The following is a 6,922-nucleotide window of genomic DNA, read 5'->3' as shown; positions in this document are numbered from 1 at the left end:
CTTTCCCATTTCAACACCCTGGCTGACTTTGCATCTGCTACCTTTGTTTCTGGATTTAGTCTGCTAAATCTTGCCAGCATTCCCTAACAATAATTTGTTTTCTTCAGTATTGCCATATCTTAATTGTATTGTTTTCATATTTTACTCTTCTCTCAACAACCCATTTTCTCCTTCCTGTTTGCCTGACCCATTTCTCATTATTATAACCTACATTCTGAACTCTTTGCAGCAAAGACTGGAAATACATGTCAGTAAAAAGACAAAATCAGGCACAATAGCACTCCAAATCCTTGGAAGTAGCAAGAGCAGAAAGTATTCTGCTCAACTGTTCAAGGTAGATTACCTATGATACGGTGATTTTTTTTTTTTTTACAAAAGAAATGAGCATGTCAAAATAAAGTGGTTTTTAAAACTTAAATCTTTTAACAACCTTTTATACATTTTACTACAAAATGAGGGCTTTTTCAAGACACAAGCACAAAAAGAGCGTGGTCATGCAGTATGTGGAGCTTCAAACACATTTGCAGCACCACATACCACATAGTCCAGTGTTCTCTGCCCTGCAAGGGCATGCAGCCTGTGTGCGCGCTGCGCCAGGTTTATTTCCATGGGGTTTTTTTGACCTCTGGATATTCAGGGGTCAAAACCCCCCCCCCAAAAAACCCATGGAAAAAAACCAAAAAAAACCGGAGCAATGGACGTTTGGCCACTTTTTTTGACCTCTGGATATTCAGGGGTCAAAACCCCCCCCCCAAAAAACCCATGGAAAAAAACCAAAAAAAACCGGAGCAATGGACGTTTGGCCACATGTGCTGCTGAAAAGCGGAGCCAGGCCACCCGAAGCCATGCTTCACACAGCAGAATCACCGTGGCTGCATCCCTGGGAGGCCTCCAGTACCCCAGGTAAGGCTGGTGGGGATAGCTCAGTGCTAGCCACATCCTTCCCTACCCCACCCAGGGCAACTTGCCACGTGTCAAAGTGCGCATGGCACAGGTGTTCCCCGGGGACAAGAAGCAGTGGCACAAGGTGCATTGCCACTACTTCTCCACGGGAAGCCAAACATCCATGCATGCCTGGATGTGCCCATTGATTTCAAAAGATTTAGAAACCAATCTTGATGTAAAGGCTCAAGCTATGAAAGACAAATCTGAATCCTTCCTAAGTTTTTCCTTTCAGTGGTTAATAACTTCACTTTTAGACAGTTGCACTCTCATTTGACACCAAATGTTCTAGCATCAGCTTCCAACCACTAGATTTCTTACATTTTATTTGCCACATTAAAGGACCCTGCACTATCAAAACTATTTAATTAATTCTTAATCAACACTTTGATACACTAAATAAAGAAGCTTCATTAGTCTCTCCTTATAAAAGCATATTTACCAAAACCCAAACCACTTTTAAAGCTTTCTTAATTTTTTTTCTCCCTAAAATATTTCCTTTCCCTTTTTTCAGCTGTAACCCTTTGGAATTTTTCAACATCCTTTATGGAAGAGTGGCCAGAAGACTGCCCTCAGTATTCCAGTAATGGTGCCAGTAATTCTATATATAGAAATAATGTCGCCTCTCCTCTACTACTTGATATTTCTTAAAAAAAATTATATATATATATATATATATATATATATATATGGGTTGTATCAGCACTGTTACTCACAGCATCACATCAGGAGCTCATATTCAGCTGGCTGTCCACCTTTGTCCTGATTTCTTTTTTCAGAGTTGCTTCACTGTTTTCCACGACTCAGTCCCAATCCTTATATACATAGTTCCTAAACACTCTTGTATTTGGGGTTACTATGTGAATACATACACACAAAATTATAGAGATGTATGTAGTAAAAAGGACACAACAGTGGACAGTAGCAGCTATTTCTTTACATGTATTAAAGATTTTAGGCTATGTACACGTGTTATGTTTCCAATGGGAGAATTGCTCTACTTCTAGTAAAAACTATGAACATAGAAATGTTCATTCATTTTCTCCTGGTGGGGAATGTGACCCCTCTGGGAGAAAGATCTTCCAGGTGTCAATATTCCTCTGAGATTGAAACTCTCACAAGAATAAATGCTTGTACTCTCCCCTACCAGTCTGGTCTAGGAGGGGAGTGGAGCAGCCAGAACAATCTTTCAGTTGCGATGACTGGAATTGCCATCCTGTTCCACTCTTCTCCAGGACTAGTTGGAAGCTCTCCCTGCCCTTGTTTCCAGTCCTGCAGGCTTTAAACGTCGCGTGTGCTGCCCTGCTAGGTGGCACAAATGATGATTTAAAATCTAGGGAGCCTAGGACTGTTTCCCCATTCCTCTGGCTTTAAATCAGACAATTCCTTGCCTGTATGCAGCCCAAATGGGGATTTAAAAGCCAGTGTGGGAGGGTCTGCCTCTCAACAGCCTGCCCCATTCCCAAGCAGGGGAGAGGACAAGCTGGTAAGTAATGGGTTCCCTTAAGGATAGGGATAGCCCAGAGAGCAGCCCACTGATGCTCCCTGGCTAGAAAGTTTGCTTGTGTAAACTCTCCAGACAGGGGACTGGAACACAGTTATGAGATGTCTTTCTACTGGTAAGAATTTCAGAGAAATTCGGAGACTATGCACAACTGGTCATTTATTTAGTTTGTAATTATTTGCACATATTATTATTTAAAGTACATCTAATTATTTATTTGCTTTCTCTTTGGAGAGTAAGCCATCAAGAAAATGACAGGGACCCAACTTACTATTTCTGTAGCAACTTAAAACAGCAATGGTTTTTACAATGAAGGAAATACATGAGTCTAAAAGACAAACATCATTTTGTCTGGAGCTGAGGAGAGAGCTTGACCAAATTTGCATAATGTAACACTAAGCAGTATAGCTATAAAACTGTGTTAAAACCTAACTGATGGAAATCCATTATAGAAAATATTTTATCCTGTTTTTAAGCCCTCATTGTGCACTGTTTAGAGAACACATTTGTGCAGCAAGATGTTGTGCCAGCAGCTGAACAAATGACATGATTCTTTTTCCAGTCCCGATTTTGAAAGAAGCTCTGCAGAAAACTCTTTTGCGCCTGTGGAATCCAACAAAAGGATAAGGGCCTAAGTCAATAATAAACCAGAGAGCCAGTATTAGTTAAGGAGACCAGTCGTGAAGAGAGCATTGTGACGTAGTAATGTTTATATACGGGTGCTGTCCTGATCACCTCTGATCATTAGACTTTTTAGCACTCTTTAAGTAACACTTATTTGTCTTAGTCTAATTCTAACACAGGTGATTCCATTTTGCATACTCCCTAGAGCTTCAAATGAAAAGCTCCTTCTTTAATGCTTCCTTTTTAAACAGGTCTGTGGCATTAATTTGCATAGTTAAAAAGATGCTATATTTCATTGCAGAGTTTGCAGAATTCAAGTGGTAGATAAAACAACCCCAATGGTATTCCTGTACCCACTGTATGTGGTTGCTGTGAAGTTTTAATGAAATAAAGTACTTTGAGGTGCTTAAGCAAAAAATGCTATAGTTAGTATTATAGCCCTACTGATACTTATTACAATGCAATAACTGTAATGTATGAAGTCATTGGCTTTCAAAAACTACTCTATAAGAAGGATACATTATACAAGATATTAACATTTATTCCTACTTAGCATTTACTATCAGGACAGAGAAAAAACTTTAAAAAGAAATCTCAAATCATTAACACTGTATTTGTAAATACAATGGATAGGATAAGGACATTTAAATGCAAAGTATTTGAATGTCTATTTCTTTCTGATTAGTACCCTGCTGCTGGACATCAAGACTGTCTGGGCCTATGTGCAGTATTCAAATGACTAAATTATAATATCAGTGCTCTTTTGCATGAGAATGTAAACTCATGGCTGGGACTACCTGAAACATAATACAGTTAATCTCAGCTCTAACCCTGGTATCAAGCACATCCCATGCCCAACTACTCTGAATTGATTATGAATAAATTCCCCTTTCAATGTGATTGCCTCTTCCTTGTCATCAGATCCCTCACCAATCTAGGTGTCTGTACCAGTTGGAAAAATATTTTGGGTTCCGCCCTGTTATCACAACCTATATAGTCCCTTACGATTCAAGGTCTAAGGTGCTCAAGTCAAGTAATCAAGTCCTACTGTAATTAAATCAAGTAGTATACCTCCAGTTTAGGGTGTTGGGCTTGAGCAATCAAGCCACACTATAATTAAGCAACTGACAAACCTCCAGAGCAATCAAGGGATTTTGTGCATGTCAGTTTCACCTACAACAACCACAGATGGATCCAAAAGGATAACATTTACTCCACAACTGAAAGACAATGACCTCCACATTGTCAACTTTGTCTGGACCCTGATCTTCAACCCATCAAGAAAAATATGCTTTGAAGAATGAGTATAAGAGAAGGATGGAGCTGGCAGCAAGGGGTGCTCCTCTCAGAAGGGAAACACCACACTGACCCATCATAACCTGTGCCCAGTTGACCACCCTGGGTGACAGATCCACACCTGGTGAGAGGCTGCAAAGATCAGAACCGCATCCTTGCCCGTGTTGCTGAGAAAACCACTATTACAGCTAGAAATATACTGGACTTGATTATAGCTTGTTTTGCTTGTAGATTGCAATAGCCTACCTGTCATTTTCCTATACAGCTCGTTGTTTAGTTAATAAAGCCTTTCTTCTTATTCTCGACGGAAGTGTCATGTCAGTCTTCCTAAGCACTAAGCACCCCGTTGTTAATTGCAATACTGGCTATCTCTGCAAGGCCATTCACAGTATCCGATAAAGTAGGCTGTAGCCAAGGAGAGCTTGTGCCTCTCTGAGGCTACAAACAAATGTTGCATTTATCCTGGAATAAACCATTTTATGTCTGTTGTCCTGGGATACATCCTAAAAGGGTTCACATCCTAAAAACATTGGTATAAATTGCTAAGAAGTATTATCAATTTATCCCAACACATTGCAAAGTAGGTCTTATCGGTTATCCAGGGATTGCATCATTGAGCATTCAGCTGCTCACTAAACCCTGATTAAAAGGGCAATGTGTGTACATGCCAATCCCAAGATATTTCTGTGTCGGGAAAAACACAGACTCAATTTTGCCAGGACCAAATGCAACATCTGTTTTGAGCCTGAATGAGGTAGTTTATAAGTTGCCATCCTGCCATGCCTTCTGCCATAATGAATTTATAATCTAAACAGTCAAAGGGTACGAAGGGGATAAAGAGGCCCAGAGGTAAAGTGGCTTGCCAAAGGTCATACAGTACATAAGCCAGAAAAAAGTAATGTCTCCCAATTCCCATTGGACCACATACTGCCATTTCACTTCTAGGTTTAAACCTGCTAACAAGAAGGAATTATGGTACATGAAAATAAGAAAATGCATACATTTAGCTGTATCCTTTCGTGCCAGAACTGATTTGGTAAAAAATATTCAGCTAAACTATATATATATTTATTTATAGTATTCCAAATACATATGGCTTAATTTTAAAAAGTGTTTCAAAATATTTTATTTATTTATGGGATTCAGAACCCAAATCAACATATTTTGTACAAACTTTAATTGTCCACATTTATGTGTTTTCAGAATTAAATCTGTAGTTTTTATGACATGAATCCCATTCACACTGGAACACTGGCTGACTGCAAAGAAATTGGCTAGCATCAGTAAGATAGCTTTGGTTTAGTATTAAAATTCAAAGAAGCAGCTAATTTATATCTTGGTTCTCATTCTTCTCAGCTATTTCTGGGAATAGGTAGTTTCTTTGCTCCACAGCAAGAGTAATTCCTATTAACTACAAGACAGTGGTGTTTACTGTCTATGAAAAAGGAGGCAGATGATCAAACAATAATGTAATAAACAGCAGCCCAGAAGAGAATGAGTGTAGACCCCAAGGACTGTAAATTGAACTGTTATGATATAGAGACTGTCATCTTTTCCCTTGGCATATGATTTGGATGTGGAGTTGGAAAAATCTTTTCCCCTAACCTCTATTTCAATGAAGTAATATTTTTCTGCTCCCCTTAGAATTAGACATCAGCTGCATACCAGCAGGAAGACAATATGCAAAGATGGAAATAAACTTAATATAAATATTATTCAGCTGCTAAGCACTAATACAAAACACAGTAAACATTATATAATGGGCAATTATTTTCATCTGCCCACTCTGCTGCAATGCTATAGCATTCATCTGGGAGCTTTCAATGCTACCATCAAGTAGTTCTGTATTTTAAATGTAGCTTGCTATCTCCCTGTAGGGGGCTCTTAATAAATAATACATTGCTTCCTTCTACTGTAATAATCCTTTAACAGATGTGACCCCATATGTTAAATTAGATGTTACAGAGAAAATAACTGATTCGGTTTCTGAAAAAAATACAACCCTCTTCCAGTATCTTACAAATTTCAACATACTTCTAAAAAATGTAGTCACAGAACCACTTGGGAGATTGATAGTGTATCAAGGATTAAAATGATAGTTATGCCTTTATATATCATGCTCAGGTCTTCCAAGAATAGCACGGGGGGGTGTTCAGCTAGGATCCTGAATAAAGGAATAAGTTTATTACTCTTAGGCCCCTGGTAAACATTAATTTAAAGGTACCATGGAATCCACAATCCCAACAATTGTGCCTCCTGCCATGTCACACATGCATGACACCTGGTCTGCAATAAATCTCCAGCTCCACTAACTTGCATTCATTTGTTTGTTCAAATTCTAGATAAGAAATAACAATTTCAACAGTTAAACTGAAAGAATAGGAAACAAACAGCTGCACACAAAGTCATCTTTGTGTCTTGTGTCTTTGTGGTCCAGTCATCCATGACTGGACCACGGGGATAGATGGCTATACCCTGTACAGGAGGGATCGTGTAGAGAAAAGGGGCGGGGGGGTAGCTCTCTATGTTAAGGAAAGCTACACGTCCCTGCAAGCC

The 6,922-nt window shown here is 39.1% G+C and overlaps 1 protein-coding gene across 1 annotated transcript in view; it reads right to left on the bottom strand.

Moving 5' to 3' along the window:
- Window positions 1–6,922, bottom strand: part of LOC102388086 (aspartyl/asparaginyl beta-hydroxylase) — a 63,913-nt gene that overhangs the window by 51,540 nt on the left and 5,451 nt on the right. The gene's annotated exons all lie outside the window — the stretch shown is intronic.

Source organism: Alligator sinensis, unplaced genomic scaffold, assembly GCF_000455745.1.
Source record: "Alligator sinensis unplaced genomic scaffold, ASM45574v1 scaffold860_1, whole genome shotgun sequence".
In the NCBI taxonomy this organism is placed as follows: domain Eukaryota; kingdom Metazoa; phylum Chordata; order Crocodylia; family Alligatoridae; genus Alligator; species Alligator sinensis.
Note: the sequence above shows the minus strand (reverse complement) of the source record. Positions and strands in the feature narration are given on the sequence as shown.